The following is a 19,058-nucleotide window of genomic DNA, read 5'->3' on the forward strand; positions in this document are numbered from 1 at the left end:
AACCTTTTGGTGGTTTGGAGAACTCTTGAGGAAGGAGGGTACTAAACGTCTAGAACTGGGTGACAGGGCATGAGAGTAATGTGAAAGCTCCACAAGCCACTCTCTATGTTTTTTTTTTGGAGCTGGCTGAGTTGGCCCTTCACAATGTACAGAGGTTATGTTTGATTAACAAGGTCAGACTGTGTCCTACACCATGTAGCGTACTGTGTCATTAAAAGAAGATGCAGGTGGAGCATCCTTAACCCGAAAACTCAAAATGATCCACCATCTGAAACTGTTGAGCATCAACACGATGCCACAGGTGGCCTGGTGGGATAGAGCACAGTTGAAACACAGGCGCGCTGGAAGTATTAGGTAGAGCTCCCTCCAGGCAGCGTGTGTAAAGGTGGTAGGAAACATATGTGAATTGAGTGCCCAGATTGAGACCCATCACGAAAGTATATCACGTATGTGTAGATGCTCCAAAATTAAAAAAAAAAAATCCATCACACGAAACACTTCTGGTCCCAAGACTTCAGATAAGAGATGCTTGACGGATACAAGAATAAGGTAGCTTTTCCTTGGATCTCCTACTCACATAATTAAATTACATTATTAGAATTTCATCTAGCTCCTTAAAATCTCCCAGATAACTTTCGAGTGGGTTGTTCAAGAATCTTACAATGATTTTTCTATTCCTGGCCTTTAGGTGGCTTGGGCCACTTCTGTTTTGAAAGCAGAACCTAATAAATACAGGATTAATAGTTACAGCATGTGACTGTTAAAGGCTTAATGGCTAGTGTATTTTTCTTTGTGATTTTTCTATGTAGATATAGAAGGGTTTTTATTGTTTGCCTGCTGAACAAGGCGAAAGATCTTGTGCCGGGTTATGAGGGGAAAATACGTTGGAAGTGGGCTTGTGTGTCTGTGCTGGCCGTCTCCAAGTCAGAAGCGTCTTGTGAATCTCTGAGCACAATTGATGCTTCCCCAACTTTGTTGTCATGAGCTTGCTGCTCTCATTTTTATAAAGGGCTTTGGTGTTGTCTTGGCAACTGTGATAGGGTTTTCACAACTATAATATGGGAAATTTAAAGTCTTCAAGTTAGACAACTGGCAGAGGGAACCATATTATATTTGGTTTTAGTCGAGGATCTCATTTTGTTTTAAGTCATGTAATTTTGAAACAAATGTGAAATTCCTAATTTTTGTTAAATATTGCCATTTTTTAATTTTTATTTGTTTTGGGGGGGTGCCAGGGATTGAACTCTGGGGCACTCGACTATTGAGCCACCTCCCCAGCCCTTTTTTGTGTTTTATTTAGAGATAGGGTCTCAACAAGTTGCTTAGCACCTCGCTTTTGCTGAGGCTGGCTTTGAACTTGCGCTCCTCCTGCCTCAGCTTCCAGAGCTGGGATTACAGGCATGCACCACCGTGCTTGGCAAATATTGCCATTTATTTAACCAGAGATCAGTTTTTCTTTCTCTTCAGATCCATAGTTTGCTGTCTTATATTCTTGGAGTCTTCTGTAGTGTGTTTAATATTTCACATCTTCAGGTGAATTCTTCCTTTCCGGTGCCCACAACTACTCATCCCTTATCCTCATAGACTTAAAACCGTACTGCGTTCTAGAGTTCTGCTGGAACGCCTCCCTGCTGCTGATCTGCTGTGCGTTTCCACTGTGTTGGCAAGTTTAAGTTGGTCTCCCTAAAACATTTGTATCCATCCACATGGAAGACAGGAGATTGTCATGAGGATCTGTCTGACTGACCATCCAGATCCTCAGTATGAGAATATTGTGATGACATAGGAATTCTCTAGAGTATACAGTAGCCAGTTTAGTAAACAATATGAAGAGGTAAAATAAGGTTATAATCTCAGACAAGAATGGAAAAGGAAGGAATCATTAATATTGGGATTAAAGGGACAGATTAAATCAGGTAGTCTCTGGATAAAGAAAATGTGTGTGTGTGTGTGTGTATATATATATATACACACACACATATATATACACATACACACATATACACACACACAATGGAATATTACTCAGCCATAAAAAAGAATGGAGTTACGGCATTTGCTGGTAAATGAATGGAACTGGAGAATATTATGCTAAGTAAAATAAGGCAATCCCAAAACACTAAAGGCCGACTGTTTTCTCCAATATAGTGATACAAATTTCACAATATAGGCAGTGTATGTAAGGGAAGAATAGAAGTACTTTGGATTAGAAAAAGGGGAATGAAGGGAAGGAGGGTTAATGGGAACAGGAAAGATGGAATGAATCGAACTTTACTATCCTATGTGCATGTATGATTACACAATCAATGTAATTCTACATCATGTGCAACTAAAAGAATGAGAGGTTATGCTCCATATATGTATGTCAAAATATATTCTATCATGTATAACTAATTAGAAAGAAACCAAATCGAATATAGTAAATCAGGTGTTCTCTAAGGTATTAGAACTTAAACATACCTTTTTCTAGTTGAAGATTCATGAGTTGCTTTTCAGGTTATAAGTGAATTTATGCAACTCCTTACTTGTCATTACAACAAACATTGGTTTTCACTTCCCATGCCCCTAGGTGGTGGGATGAATTCTTAAATTTTATTTAACGAGAAAGGAGCTGGGCACAGTGATACATGCCTGCATCCCCAGGTACTTGGGGAGCTTAGGCAGGAAGATTGCAAGTTTGAGGCTAATCTCAGCAATTTAATGAGACCTTGTTTCAAAATAAAAATAAAGGGTTGTGGGTATAGCTCAGTGGTACAGCATTCTTGGGTCCAATCTTCAGTACAATATATACACACAAAAAGTCTGTCCTTGGAAGATAGAGACAAAGCCTTAATTTGAAACTACTACAGTCTATCTGTTCCAATTAAAATTAGAAATTGGAAAAACACTGCAAAAAAGAGAGGTGGTGAAGGTAAGCGTGGTCTGTGGGGATCCAAGCAGATCATGCATAAACTTTAAATCCCTTACCTACATTTTGTAGGTTTCCCGTGATACATATTTCTCATACTTGAACTCACTACAAGCAGAGTCAACGAATGTTTGTTGCTTCACTGGAAGAGATTTATTTTATAGTTTAGTAATAAAAGTGAAATTTTGTGTTGATCCTTTTTTTCCTTGGAGTCCATCATCTTCACAAAATAAATGTTGAAACACGTTGTTTGCTTCTGCTGCATTTGCTGATACCAAAAAAAAAAAAAAAGAGAGAGAGAGAGAGAAAGAAAGATGTCTCTGTTAAAAGACTGCCAAAATAGTGTCAACACCTCCTTCAAGCTATAAAGTGAACAAAAATGTGTGAGCAGTTAATACTTAGCATATGTTTTTTCCCAAAACTGGAAAAACTTGTACTAGAATGTTATCTAGAAGCTACTCAAAACTTTCAAAAAGCGATTTCGAGAACCAAATCCCAGCAACAGAAATTTGCCTTTTGTATCCTCTGAGAATTGGCTGGGTGTGAGCGGGATGTGAGCATGACACAGGCTCGCCTTCCTGAGAGCTGCTGAGGAGGCCTTTTCCTGGAAGGAGTGCAGCTTACCAGACGCTCCCAGCTCTGCACAGCCCAGGAGGTGAGTGTCCTCGGGCACCATCCGCCTTCAGGCACCTTTGCTGCCGTCACCTACAACTGGAGTGTAGAAGGCTGGGAACAGAAGTAGTCTCCAGGCATCTCTCATTTCTTACTACCTAAATATTGTTAGATGTAATATGTATTTTCCTAACAGGAAAACAAATTATCAATTTGCTTTCACTGAAAATGATTAAAATTTGGTTTAAAATCGTCGATGATCCCACCATCTTTGTCTAGCTACATTGGCACGTTAGTATATGTATCATTCTGTCTTTTACAAATTCTGTGTGTGTTTGCACAGTTAGCATATCATCACTTCTGTAGCCTTAGAACCCATTTTCTTTCCACTTAGTAGCATGTTTGAAACATTCTTCTGAAATAGAAAGGTATCCTATTCTCTGAAATTTTTGCTAAGCTCATGGGCAAAGAAATGGTGGTTTATTGTTTTAATTCTCATTTCTTTGATTACTGGAATGGTAAACATTTTTATATGCTTGTTAGCAGGTTCCTTTTTTGGAGGAATTACATGTTTATTTTTTGGGGGGAGTGTTGCTGGAGGTGGACCCCAGGACCCCAAGCATTCTAGGCAGGAGCTCTGACACTGAACTACAGCCCCAGCCCCTTTTCCTGACATTTTATATTGTGGTGATTATTTTTTTTTTCCCTTTTATAAATAAAGAATACTTCCCTTTTCCTGATCACATGTGTAATAAATACCTTTTATCACTAGCTATTTAATATTGTGATGGAATTTTGTTGTTGTTTATTTACATTGTTATTTGCATTGATTTGGGAATGACATTCAGTGGTAAGAGCCACACTAAAATGATTTCAAATACCCAAGTGACCTATAAACTGTAGACTCTTAAGACCTGGTGAACCCTAAAGCCTGGACCTCGGGCATCACCACCGCCTGGCAACCAGGGCAGGATTAAGCCAGCTCGGATGCCTCTGCATGCTGAGTCTAACTAGGTCAGTCTGCAGTGGCTCTCCCAGGCCGTGGAGCTATTTTTGTCAATGTCTTTTCTGTTTGTGAAAATTAGAATTGAGGAAAGCTACAGATGCTTCCCATATGGCTGCTATTAGTAAAATTATATACAGAGGATTTAATTTGAGAAAAGAGTAGATGTGCTCAATTTATTTAGGGACTCGAAAACTGTGGAGGAGAGGTCCAGCTATCACAGCAGGAGCTTCCTGCCTCTAGGAACGTCAGTGCCTGGCAGCCTTCTGACCTGTCATGGGGATTGACAAGATGGGGACACCTTCATTTTTGGTGTTCATGGTTATGCCTGTCCTACAGTATTGTACCTGATGAGGACTGAAACCATCTTTCTGCCTTCATTCCCTATTCCACGCCGCTTCTTTTCAAATGGATATCTCAGATTTTTGATGGTGATTTTCCATTGGGTTTAATGAACTGGACAGATAACTGCTCTAGTTTTCCTCCGTCCAGGATTCAGAGAGCATTTGCAGTCCGTTGCACTCGTTATTACCAGGGTTTGTTTACATACAGCAGTGAGCAGGCTGTGATGGTTTATCACTCTAATTGGTCCATTAGATGTACTTGACATTTCACAAGGTTCTAGGAAGAGGGGGGGAAATTTCATCCACATCAGACTTGTGGAGCCTACTAATGGAGTTTAACATCTATTTTTGCCATCTGTGAAAATGCATTATGGATTTATATTTAAGGCATTAAAAAAAAAAACCTAAGTGGAATTGATCGTTGTCATCAAATTTAGCTACCTTCTGCTAAGGCAATCCAGTGACCCTCTAGATTTGATTTCCCCTAAATTTCCAGTCAATATGCTGCTTATCGTGGTACATTTGACTCACACAGAGAATGCACTGCTACATTGTGTTCATTTTATGGGAAATAATCCTGTTGAAACCATATCGTATGTCTTTTAAAGAGAATCCTGTGGTAACGTAACATATAAACATGCTGTAATGACATTTGCAAATTGTGTCCCAACTACTCCCAGATTAGAATATACTGAAGGAAAGAAAGTTTGGGAAACCTGACCAAATCATGTTTGGGAGACTCTTATTAAATTGCTTGTTTTAAGGATTCTTCAAGGTCTGGGGATGTAGCTCGGGGGTAGAGTACTTGCCTAACATGCATAATGTCTTGGGTGTGATACCCAGCACCACAAAAATGAATAAGAAGATTCCTCAAAACATATAATTATTTGTGTTGTAATTCCCAAAAGAGGAAATGGTTCATACCATTTTCCAAATGCATTCAATATCACAGCCCCACTTTTTGGGAAGCTTGACTCAGTACGCTCTCCATAAATCCTTTTGAATAATCAATTGAAAATGTCATAATTATGATTCACAGTTCAAGAGTCACTGAACATGTTTAGATTTAGTTTGCAATCTTTATAGATATATAAATATCTCTAATGAACCACATGTACACAAAACAACCTAATGAGGAAAATGCCTTCTTAGTGTTTTTGTGCTTAAGATATTGATAAAGAAAGCTGAGGAAGTCAACCTGTTGTCTTAGTGTTCAATAATTTAGGTGGCAAAGAAAGCATTATATAGATACATGCTGGAATGACCGTTTTGGGGAAGAGGAGGAAAAGGAGACAGAGATGAGAGGTGTTTTTTTGTTTTTTAACAAATGGCACTAACATGAATAGTGCTAGGGTCCAACTGAAGTAGCTTCTATTGATAATTCAAGATTATTATATTTTACTCTTTGGCAAGAGACCATTTATTTTACTCTAGGGGAGAAGTATAAAGTATATTCTTTAGGGTTTTGTGTGAGAGCAATGCCAGCTTTGAACCTGACTAGAGCTGCTCAAGTGAGGTCCGCCCTGGAGAGGCCTGCTGGCCCTCCTGGAGGTGGACCTTTCAGGGCTTATTTTGAGACAAGAGTCTCAAAAGTTCTTGATGCTTGGTGTGGGGACGCTGGTGCCTGAGATCCCCTAGCTCCACTCCCACCGCTCCACACTGTGAGGATCTCACTGTCCTTTGCCCGACGGCCAGCGAGTTTCGCCCTCACATTGTTCTTTGCTTCATTTTAATATTTATTTTTGGCCAGTTTAAAATTAGACAGCTGATTAATTGCTTATTTTCATCTGGGCCAATCAAACTGATTTCCTTTCTGAAAAAGCAAAGATTAAAAAATATCTAAAGGAGGGCCACTAGGTGAAGGCATAGGTTTTCTTATTTCCTCTGAGGTTCCTAGAAAGGTGGTGGTAATTGGGATGAAGAGGGAGCAGATAAGCAGCTTGTTTTCCTCTTCCACCTCTTTGGAGAAAATGTTCTAGTCTATTTTTAGAAAAAAAAAATTATTTTACAGTAATTTTTTTCCATTTTAATTAGCCTGTGAATGTAAGTCCACAGTTGCATTTTTTTTTTAAAGAATCAGTGATAAATAAGGACTACACTTATTTTTTTGCTCAATCCTTGGTTTAAATCCTTTTAAAAATAGTACACATAAGGCTGGGGTTGTAGCTTAGCAGTAGAGCGCTTGCCTAGCATGTGTGAGACTGGGTTCAATCCTCAGCTCCACATAAAAATTAATAAAATAAAGGTATTGTGTCCATCTACTAGTAAAACAAATTGTACACATAATGTCAAACCCCACAGAAAAGCTGAAATGTTGCAAGAATGGCTCACAAAAGCTGTGTACCTTTCAGATTCCTCAAATATTAACATATCGAATTAAGAAAGTACCCCAATACAATTCTCTAATTTACAGACTTTACTCAGATTTCACCATTTGCCCAGTGGTCTCTTTTATAGCAAAAGAAAATCCAAGGTTGTGCACCGTTATCACGTCTGTAGTCTTCAGCTCTTCCTCCAAGTCTGTCTGTGTAGTTCATGATACTGTCATTTTAAAGTCTTGGCCAGTTACCCTATAGGGTGTCCCTCGGTTGGATTTGTTTTTTTCTGATGATGAGGTTCAGGTTTTATGCTTCTCAGGAATGCCACTAGAGTGGCACTTGGTCTTCCATGTGTCGTATCAGGAGGCCACATGTATACTTTCGCAAGTATGATGGCAGTGACCTCCATCCCTTGACATTCTCTACTGTCAAATAACTAATTTTTGCTTTGTAATGCATAAGTATCTTGTAGGAAGATATTTTAAAACTATTTAAATATTCCATTCTTATGTATTCACCCACTAGGTTTAGCATCACTGAATCCTTTAGTATTGTGCTGGTTGCCAAATAGTCACCTTCTAATTCATCACACTTCTACATTTATAGTTGGCTTTCTACCACGAGGAAGAGCTTTCCTTTCTCTTATTTGTTTACATCAGCATAGACTTATGAATATTTATTTTGTGGGTCTTACTTCTTTTTGCTAATTGTGATTCTCAGATTCAGTCAGTTTCAAGTTGTCAGCTCTGTCATTTTGACATGTACCCATCATTCTTCAGCTTACTCCTTACTCCTTACTGTCTGGAGTAAGCTTTTCCAGGCATGTACTTCCCTTGAAATCAGTCTTTACTCTGGGAGATCAGTTTCCTGTTAGTGGAGGTTGATATTTTAAAACTCAAGTCTGGGTGCTTTATGCCAGGAGCATCTTTGCCTCCAGCTCAGATGCAGTTAAGAAATAGGTGCTGGAGGGAGAGAAAACACAATGTATCCTGAAAATGTGTATGTGTACGCCCAGTGTTTTCTTTTTTAAATGTAACTGATTGCTTTTCCATACAGGGAAATCCTGGAGTAAGTGGAGTAAGAATCATAGATCAGGAATTAAAAAATTTTGGTTTCTCTCTTCTGTTTTATTTTTTTGCACTGGTAACCAAATCCAGGGTCTCTCGCGTGGTAGGTAAATGCTATACCACTGAGCTATATTGTCAGCCCTTTTAATTTTGAGACAGGGTGTAGCTTAGTAGCCAAGCTGCCCAGGCTGGCCTTGAACTTGCAGTCCTCCTGCCTCAACCTCCCAAGTAGCTGGGATCACAGGTGTGTACCAGCATGCCCTGCTTCATCTGTTCGTTATTTACAAGAACTTGACTGAATCTCTTGTGTTCTGTGCTTCAGGTTTTTCCTTGTTGAAACTCAGAAAATAAATGAAGGTGATTTTAATGAAATTGGTCTCACCACTCTGCACTTGCTCCTTCTCCATCCACCCCGACCTCCAATCAGTCTACACTGTGGGCGGGTTGACTTTTTTTTTTTTAATTATAGGTCAGATCCTGGCCTTCCTACTTAAATAAAACTTTTCAGTTCCAAATATTTTGTCAGAGGTTTTGGTATAAAATCCTTATCCTGAACTACTGTTGCTGGCATTTCTTCTTAATATTCGTTGTTCGCTCTGGCTCAGGGTCTTTGCTCTTCTAATCCCTGTCTCAAGCAGTATTTTCCTTGGTTTCTGGGATGACTGCCTCCTCCCCCACCTGCACTGCCACTTCCTGGGAGAGGCCTTTGCTGACCACCTGCCCCAATAGTGTTGCAGAGTTTTCTTCATAACCTTGATCATGTATGGCCTACCTGTATTGCTGGCTGTAAGAGTCTCAAAGGGCAGTTCCTGGTACACAACAGGAATTTGGTAAATACCAATCAGGGTGCAGCAAAAGATCTCTCTTTGACAAAATATATTAAAAGTCTTTTTAAATGTTCCTATCCAAAGATTTAGCAATTCCTCTTACAGAGTTTATCCTTCAGACATTGGTTTATTCCATTCAACAGGCAGCCTTGTTTATAACATTGATAAATTAGAAACAACCTCAAGTTTAGATACCTCCTACAGAAATTAAGGTGTTTCCTATAATTCAGTATTAAGCAGCCATAAGTAAAGGCATTTTAGAAACATACTTGTTACATAGATGTCTAGGATCAAGATTCCAAAATGCTTCTTATGTGAAAATCCGGAAAAGACACACACACACACACACACTTTGAAAAAAATCTACAAGAGCAGATACTGGGCTGGAGTGGTAGTTACATGCCTGTAATCAGGACTCGTGAGACTGAGGCTGGAGGCTCATAAGTTTGAGACCAGCCTCAGCAATTTAGGCTCTGTCTCAAAAAGGGCCGGGGATGTTCCTCAGGGGTAAAGTGCCCCTGGGTTCAGTCCCCAGTACTGCAAAACAAAAAGGTCAGGTAGTAAAATATTTAGAGCAGTTACATCTGAATTTTGAGATTGCAGCACAAATGTTTTGTGCTTATTCAGATTTTCTGTTTTGTGCTTATTCAGATTTTCTATTTTCTGCACTTAATATGTATTACTTGTCTAGTTTATAATCTTTTGGAGTAACTACTCGAATACCACTGGAAATTGACCTATATAGTGGAAAGTAAGCTGTTGGAATTTAGAACGGTTCTTGGGCTTAGTTATACACAGCCTCGGGCTAGACAGCTGAGTCTGATAATCCCCTCTGTATGCTAGGGAAGGCTAACCAACATGGTGCTGACTTTATAGAAAGAGGACAAGAAACAGATTCTTCTGCTCAAGAGAATTAAGATAGACTTCATGAAGATACCTTGGCTCTTAAAGTATTTGAAAGGTTTAGCAGATGATTGGAAAACATTTCCAATAGGAGGAATAGTGGCAGTGAAGAAGGAAAGAGGGGCTAGGGGTGTTGCTCGGTGGTAAAGCGCCTACCCAGTGTGTGTGTGTGTGTGTGTGTGTGTGTGTGTGTGTGTGTGGCCCTGGATGACATCCTCAGCACCACACACACACAAATTGTGAACCTTGTTAAAGAAAGAGCAGATACATCCATTTTATCAAAACAGAGGGGAGTGGGTAGAAAGAATTCTCCTGGACGACACAGGAGCACATCCCAGGGCCTTTATTTAGCAGGCACCTGGGAGGCATGTTTTGGGCAGGGGAGTAGTGAGCTACTGCAGCTGCTTTTTTAGGGTGACAAATCCGACAGGTTATGGAATTGAAGACCAAAGGCTGGCAATGTTGAAAACAGTTTCTAGACTGAAGCTGGAAACAAACTAGGGATGCTGGTGTTTGCCCACGTGTCAAGTAGGCTGCATGTCAATTAGGTTATAAGATGAGGATTCATACTTTGGGGTGTATTTGACTTGATGATTTTACTTCCCTCTGTTCCCCAGCTTCATTGTGGCATTATTAGCTGCTACATCTAAGAACAGTATGGTAGTGTCTAGAGCTAGTGATAAGAAAGAGAATGTCCACAGGCAGGATGTATAAAACAGGAGGCATCTTTTTTTTTTTTTTTTTTTAACTTTTGGTCAAAGAGGTAAGATGTTTTGTATAAGTTTCTTACACATTTAGGAAAAAAAATATATTTTGGTTCGTTGCAATTACCTCAGTATATCAACCCCAAATTCTGAAGGCAAATGCCTAAAAAGTCACATTGATTTGGTTGGAGGAAATTAGCAAATGTCCCTTTTGAAACTAGGTCAATTCCTTACTTTAATTTCTGATCTAACACAAGACTCCAGCTGTCAGGCTCTCGTATTAATCCTCTATCGGTAAAATCCCCTTTAAAATACATTGTAATTAACTTGCAGGAATTGACAGTAAAGGGTAGAGCATTCAGATAATATTTGGTTATAAGCATCTCATGTGGAATTGGCTATTTAAACCTTTTAGAAATCATTAAAAATACTTGGAGAGATAGTATTTCAGTAGAAATTCTTTCCATTGTGAGCCCCCGCCCCTCCAGTACTGGGGATGAAACTCAGGGGTGCTCTACCACTGAGCTACATGCCCAGATGTGCCCCCGCCAGGCCCTTTAAATTAATTTTGGGATGGGGACTTGCTAAGTTGCACTGGCTGGCCTCGAACTTTTCATCCTCCTGCCTCAGCCAGTGTATGGTACTGCACTGAGCCTGAAATTGACTCTAGAATTTCTAGCAGTTTCAGCCTCAAAAATTCAGACTATGCAACTTGATTTTGCTGGAATATTCAGTAGGAACTTTTGATTTCAACATAAGCATTTTTAGAAACTTTAGTGGGGGGGAAGAACTTCAGTGTAATTATCCTTAAACCAGTGTGAGTCTCAAAAGTGCCGCAGGAAAGCTGTTTAAAGCTGATAGCATGCCTGCCTCTTATTCATTTGGTTATGTATTAGTTTTAGCCACTGCTATGAAGTTCAAACATGAAGAAAATTTGTTTTCTACAATTTGAGGTCCCCATGAAAGAGTCCTGGGTTATGTACATGTGGATTTTGTAAAACAGCCCAAGTAGTTAGACTTCTTACCCTAAAGAAAACAGGAATATGTAGAGTCCTGGCGATCAAACCCAGGGGCTCACATGTGCAAGGCAAGCACTCTACCACTGATCTACATCCCCACCCTTGCTGCTTTTTTATTTTATTTAGGGTTTTGTTGAGTTGCCCAGAATGACCTTGAACTTGTGACCCTCCTGCCTCAGTCTGCAGGAGTAGCTGAGATTGCAGATGTGTTCTACTCTACCTAGTTGTAGATTCATTTTGAACTGAATTGAGTTTTTCCTAAATACTCAGCATTACAGTTTTTGTCACTGTCCAAGGTACTATAAAACTGGGACTAAAGAGGTAGCAGCTTCCTTTTCTGTCATCTTAAGAACTATGTCCTTTGGGGACCTGTCTAAAGTCAAAGAGAATAAGATAACTATTGAGAAGGAAAGTAAAATTGATTGCTGGATTACACTAAATGTGGAAAACAAATGCCCTCTTTGAGCTAAGTACTACTTACCTTTGTGTGTGTGTTTGTTGGAGACAGGTGCTGGGGCTTGAACCCCGAAGCATTCTACCTCTGCACTCCAGCCTCAACTCTTTTTAAAATATTTTATTTTGAGATAGGGTCTCTCTGAGTTGCCCAGATAGGCTTCCAACTTGGAATCCTTTGTCTCAGCTTCCTGGGATCACAGGTGTGAGCCACCGAGCCTGGCTACTTTTGGAACCCAAAGGAAATGGTAGGTTGAGAATTCAGATTAAGGAGAGGATCAAGAGAAGGTGATACGTTGCAGAATTCTTAGAGGTGCATGTGATTTGAAGCAGTTCAAATAAGACCGCAGTGATCAAAACCAATTTGCAACAGCTAATCAGTGCATGAATGAGGTCTTTTAATTAGGAATACTAGATCTGTGTGCTTTTAGCTTTTAATTTTTTTCAGAAAAATTGTATAAGCTGCTCTTTAAAATGAATTTCTGCTTTTACTTTTTAATAACTATAAATAAAACATAAGTTAAATCTGTTTCTTAGCATTTGCTTCCTACAATAATGATACACAAGCTTCTAGCATTTTATTAGGTAAATACTAAGTTCTGTCAAATGCCAAGAGTTTAATCTGCATCATTTTGATAATTTTGAGGATCAAATCTAGTTTTTACAATATTCCTTATATAAAATACTTGAAGTCTACAAGAAAAAAACATTAATTTCTTACAAATATTGAGAATACACTGTAAATGCAGTATCTTTTTCATTTATCTTCCAGAACAATTAGATCTTTATTATATTCCTGATTACACATGCACACCCTCTTACCCCTCCCATTCCTGATGTTTTCTAAGGAATACAGAAGAATGCAGGATCACACATTTCTGCAGAATAAAGTTTTGTTAAGAACGAGCTGAGGAAGTAGGGAAATTGAGGCATGCTTGTTATGGGGTACAAAGCTTTGAGTCAACAGATGAATAACTTCTCGGGACCCAACATACAGCAAGATGATCATAGTTAATATTGTGTTGTATGCTTGAGTCTGCTAAGACCTTAATTGTTCTCACTACATACACACACAATAGCTATGTAAGGTGATGGAAGTGTTAATTAACTTGATTGTGGTAATCATCTCCCAGTGGATACATAGAGCAAATCATTATGTTGTACCTTAAATATATATAATTTTTATTTGTCAATTATATGTTACTAAAGTTGGCGTGAAAACAAGCAGAAGTACTACTAGGTATCTATTTCATAATCTCATAGAGTTCTTGCCGCAACCTAAAACTTGTTTTATAGAAACCCATTTGTTAGTAGCCATAAGCTAAGAGGGAAAAACAGGAAAAAGAACAAGGTGACAAATCACAGATTTGATGAGAGAGTGAAGACCAAAGCACACGAACTGCTTCCACATTGTACCGTGTCAAGACACCATTTTCTTCCGTTGAGGATAACAGCACAGAATCAGACTGAAAGGGAGCTGAGGGATCTTGATCTGGTTTTGTTTTTATTGTTGGTACTGGGAATCAAATCCAGGGCCTCACACTTGATAGGCAAGTGCTCCACCACTGAGCTACATCGCCAGCCCTTTTTGTTCTGAAGCAGTCTCTTGCTAAGTTTCCCAGGCTGGCCTCGAACCTGCACTTCTCTTGCCTCAGCCTCCTGATACCTGGAACTAAGGAAGTGTCAGACTGTGCCTAGCTGAATTGTGGTTTTGACCATGGAGCTGCTGTAACTTGACTCTGGAGACAGCAGGTATTGAGTGGGCAGGAAATAAATGAGCATATGGAATTGAAGCACACTGAGTCCTCCCCAAACTGCCCTAGAGTCAAGTTCCTAATTCACCAACTATGGTCATAGAATATGGTAATATTTTTGTTATGGATTATCATGGGCTATTGACTTTATAAACCAATCTTTTCTCCTTAGTTCATTAGGATTTATGTATATTTTAAAATCTCTTTTCAAAAAGTGATTCCCATTCCTTTAAATTATAAGTTGTCAGTCTGATCTTTACCTATCTGCCACTATCCAACATTGATAAATATACCATTTGCTATATACCAAAAGAAACCAAAAGTGGAGTGATAAGCTGAGGCCTTAGTCTTGAGAAAATAACAAAAATGATGTGTGTAATTACGATTGTGCCTCCTAAAATATTTGCTGTGCAGTGTGTAGTTCAAGCATATTTGATAGTACCTGTTGCTCCATGCACTGGAGCATAGAAATCTTGAGCCACTTGTCATATATAAAACCCTTTATTCTCTTTCCTGTCTTGTTAGCATTCAGCTGTTTTTCTGGATGAATGCACCATCGTTGAGTTAAAAAAAAAGAAAGAAAGAAAACAAAAGTATTGTTCCTAGAGGAAGAGTAGTGCATTGTCTCCACACAATGTCCTCTCCTGTCCTTCCCTGCCTGCCTTCTCTCCTTTTGGTACCAGTCATTTCCCATTCACAGGCCGCAATGGTCCAAATGCTTCCTGGGTGCTAGGGGTGAAATGTTGCCCTCTTACACAGAGGGCAGATGCCGCAGCAGAACATAGCATAGGGATTAAGAGCCTGCCATTTGTAGGCATCCCTGTCCCTTGGTACCACCCACTCCAGGGGAGGGTTTCAGGACCACCCCACCATGGACACCTAAATCCACAGATGTTCAAGGCCTTTATATAAAGTAGATACTTGCATATAACCTACCTTCATCCTCCCACATACTCTAAATCATCTCTAGATTACTTATAATACCTAATACAATGTAAATACTGTATAAATAGTTGTTATACTACATTGTTTAGGGAATAATGATAAGGAAAAAAGTCTGCATATTCAGTGCAGATAAAATCTTTTTTTCTCAAAATATTTTCTTTTTTTTTCTTACTCCCCGTGGTATTCATTTACTCTCCCTCTTATATTTAAAAAAAAAAAAAAAAAAAAAAATTGAGACTGTGGAAAATCCAAATTCTACCAATATGTGAATTTTTTTTTTGTTCTTCTTAGATATACATGACAGTAGATATACATGACAGTAGAGTATATTTTGACATATACATACATGGAATACAACTTATTCTAATTAGGATCCCATTCTTGTGGTTGTACTTAATATGGAGTTATGCTGGTCATATATTCATATATGAACATAGGAAAGTTATGTCCAGTTCATTCTACTGTCTTTCCTGTTCCCATTCCCCTCCCTTCCCTTCATTCCCCTTTGACTAATCCAATGACCTTCTTCCCCAGATATTTTCAGTCTGAGTGTGCTAAGTCCGTGGATGGGGAACCTGCAGTTTCAGAAGACTGACAGGACTGGCTTCAACAAGCTCTTCTGTATCTCTGCGTTATCTCATCTGTAGGATTAACATAATAGGGTTATTGTGAAATCAGACCAGTTTGCATGTCTGTAAGCCCTCAGAATAATGTTTAACAAATAGATGATTTCTATTTAAATAGAAATTTTTAAAAATACATAAACTAAGAAGAAATAAAAATTTGTGAGACGGTGTCATACGTAATTAAACTACTATTCACAACAATGAATTACTCAGTCTGAAAAGTCCATAGTACCAGGTTGAGAAGCCCTGCACTAGAGAAATCACTTGAATCCATGCAGGCTACTTTTGACAATGTAAGCAGAGAGATCATTTGAATCCATACAGGGTACTTTCGACAATGTAAGCAACGTGCTGGACTGAACTGGCATTCCACGGGCTCCTGTTGAGTAGTCTGTAGTTTCGAGGGCATAAGAAAGGTTCACTGCCCAGTCCCATGGTGCTTGAGCCTCCTCCATCTTGGAAGTTCTGGTTCTCTGATCTTCACTAGGCCAGCTCCAGCTGTTCAAAGGGGCTCGTCAGAGGGGCTTGAAAGATTTTATTTTCTTATAAAAACTTATATCTTATTTTCTCAATTGGGCCCACCTAAACTCATTAGGTTAATTTGTTTTAATCAGAGTATTCTGGTCCCTATGCCACATATGTTTAAATTCTACAAGGACAGGCCAGGGTAAGAATTTTTATCATGATACTTTTTCCTCAGTCCCCCCTCCATGACTCTACAAAAAACCCTTTTAAAGATAAGCCCAGGGCAAAAACTGTGGTAGAAATAATAGAATTCAAAGTTCACAATGTAACTTACCACTGACTGAAAACAAGTAAATTCTGGGGACCTATATGTAATTCATTTAGAAATAATTCCTAAATCTTTAACATTTGTGTTCATTGGTTCTTCCTCTCCTCCTTGAAGACCTGTAGTTTTTCAGAACTTGATAAAGCAAGTCAGTCTTTGGGCCTTCTGAACAAAGCAATGAAACTTCATGCAGTTGCACAATGGCTCCATGTCTGTCCTCAACAAGGAAAGGAGAGAAAGAACAGAGGTCTCTCTGCCTGACTGATTCTAAATGACCGCCTTTTTCAAATGCTTCTGATGTGGGAACAAAATCAGCCCTAATCTTTGGGGTTTTAAATGTCAATTTTAATTGCATCTGGAAACCAAAAGAAGAGTCTGGAGAAATAGCAAATAATGCATAGATGATTTTGGTAAAAGAATTTTGTTTTTAATGTGCGTTCCATGCACATCCTGTTTGGGGCTCCAGTGGAGTTTGAGTCCTGAGTTTGGACTGATGTTTAGCAACCTTTCTTATCCAGGAAAGGCCTCCCCTGCTGCAGCCCCCACCCACTGGAGCTTTGCTAGCTGTTTTGAGCAGGAGCCATTCCCAGCTTTCGCTTGGTTCAGTGAACAGGGTCACGGCTCAGAACAGCGACTGCAGAGCCAGGTCTCGCCACCCTTTTGCTTTTTTCCCGAGTGCACCTTAAGCTGTGAGAGAGGGGAGAGACTGGCCTGATTAAATAGCCCCGTCACTGTCACTGGTTAGTGGTCTTGGCCTGCCTGAGGGACTCGGAGCAAGAAGAGGGAGACATGCAGACATGTTGCAGCATATTCAAGAAAGAAGGATTTTAGAATGGAAGATGCTAACATGGACTGTAAGTTCTCCAGCTCTAATTGTATTTTGAAAACCGTAATAAGGGTCTGTCGGGCAGTTGTGAAACCAGTTTTGACAATTGTAGCACAACAGGTGAGGTAGAGTAGGAAGTCTTTTAATACAGCCTGTTTAAAAAAAATGTTTTTGATAAAAGAGGAGAGGGAATTTTAATTAAACAAAACGATCTGTTACGTTACATAAATAATGGATTTATACTGGTCTTTATTTCCCAGAGCTGTGTGATAGCTTCTGTGAAAGCTGAAGGTAAATGATCATGCTTCATTTTTCACATTCTACTGTTTTTCTTTCGGCAAAAACAAAAGGAAAACCCTAATAACATCTAAGATCACCTTAAACTGCTGAGAGAGCAAACTACACATGTACAGTTAGGCTACTGTCCAAAGAAAACTTTGGTATGGAATTTATTTGTGATTTATCTGTTCTCAGTATTTGTGGTTCAGATTGGTGGAAGACTGATGTTTGCTTATAAAAGAAAGGCATTTCTCGCGCCTACCTCGTTTTTATTTAGATTTGCTTTTTATCAGAAACATTTGCGTTTTCCACTTGATTTTTCTTAACAGGATGCTTTCAGTTCCATGGCATGTAAAAAGTGGGTTTTACAGAGAAAACTACAACCCTGGAATTTCATGTACTACACTTCAGAGAGTTATTTTTATCACCTTATTTTATTCTCTAGAAGTTTCTATATATAGATGTTTCATGAAGTTCATTTTTTAAGAATAATAAAGATGTTTAATTCACAAAATTCATTATCTATTAAAATATATATCTTCATTTTCATAATTTTGCAATTTTTCTATGACAAAACACCTCTAGAAAAGAAATACAAATTTTATATAGTTGCCAGGATCCAGAAGCCATTAGGACATCGGTTATGATGTGAATACGTGGTTTGTTTTTATTTTAGGATTATAAAATGTAGAGTAAAAGCAGCACATAGAAATATTTTTGGTATGTATCTGAGTTTGTCTTTTATTCTGACACTAGTTGTGACTTTCAGACAAATTACATCTGTGTGTTGATACTGGCATACAGTGGAATAATCTCAGATTTTCAGGGTTGTATATACATAAAAGAAAAGCAAAATGCCTCAGCCAAAATTTGTTCAGTCAACTGGATTTTACATTCTTTTTTCTTTAAATGAGGCTCTTTTATGGAGACATAGGTTTCTATGTAGAGAGTATATTTATAGATAGTATTCAAGTATTAGGATAAGATGTACTTGATGGATAAGCATCAGGGTTTTTTGTCTTTACATGATACAAACGAGACTACTGACATCCAATGAAATACAGGTTATTCTGTAAGGAAGTCAGACATCCAGATGATTTTTCAAAAAATTGGTTAAAAGAGAAGTGGGAATTTTAGTTAAACAAAAAAGTGACTAAAAAGCACTAAATGTTTATAGAATGCTGGATTTTGGTCCTACTTTTCCAATTGCCATCTTTCTCTCTGATGTTGTACAGACCCTGCAGCAGCAGGAAACAGACGCTTCATTTCATGAATTCAGATTTCCTGATAAGGGGAGCCTCCCTCTACCATGCAGTCGTGGGAGCAGAACCCGTTCTCACCACCAAGCTGCACTGAGTTAGAGGCGGCTGGGGACAGCTGCCCTCTAATGATTGGCTGTCCATAGCACTGCCCTTTCCCACTGCTTTGATGGTTCGTCCCCACACCAGCACCAATGCTGGGAGCGGGGGATGTTGTCTGTTTTGTCACTGTTGTATCAGAAGTACCTGGAATGGTACGCTGAATGCCACAGAAAAGCCAGTAGGCACTTAATCAGCTTATCAAATTTATGAACCCATCCCTCGTCTAAAGTAGCACAGAGTAGGAGAAGCCACACCTAAACCTTTTATAAAACCCTCCAAATGGCAAAACCAGTTGCAACTTTATATAAAATCCAGCACC

General features: G+C 39.0%; 1 protein-coding gene across 8 annotated transcripts in view; it reads left to right on the forward strand.

Moving 5' to 3' along the window:
* Positions 1–19,058, forward strand: part of Map7 (microtubule associated protein 7) — a 171,452-nt gene that overhangs the window by 54,969 nt on the left and 97,425 nt on the right. The window lies entirely within an intron of this gene.

The sequence above is a fragment of the Sciurus carolinensis genome, chromosome 7 (genome assembly GCF_902686445.1).
Source record: "Sciurus carolinensis chromosome 7, mSciCar1.2, whole genome shotgun sequence".
In the NCBI taxonomy this organism is placed as follows: domain Eukaryota; kingdom Metazoa; phylum Chordata; class Mammalia; order Rodentia; family Sciuridae; genus Sciurus; species Sciurus carolinensis.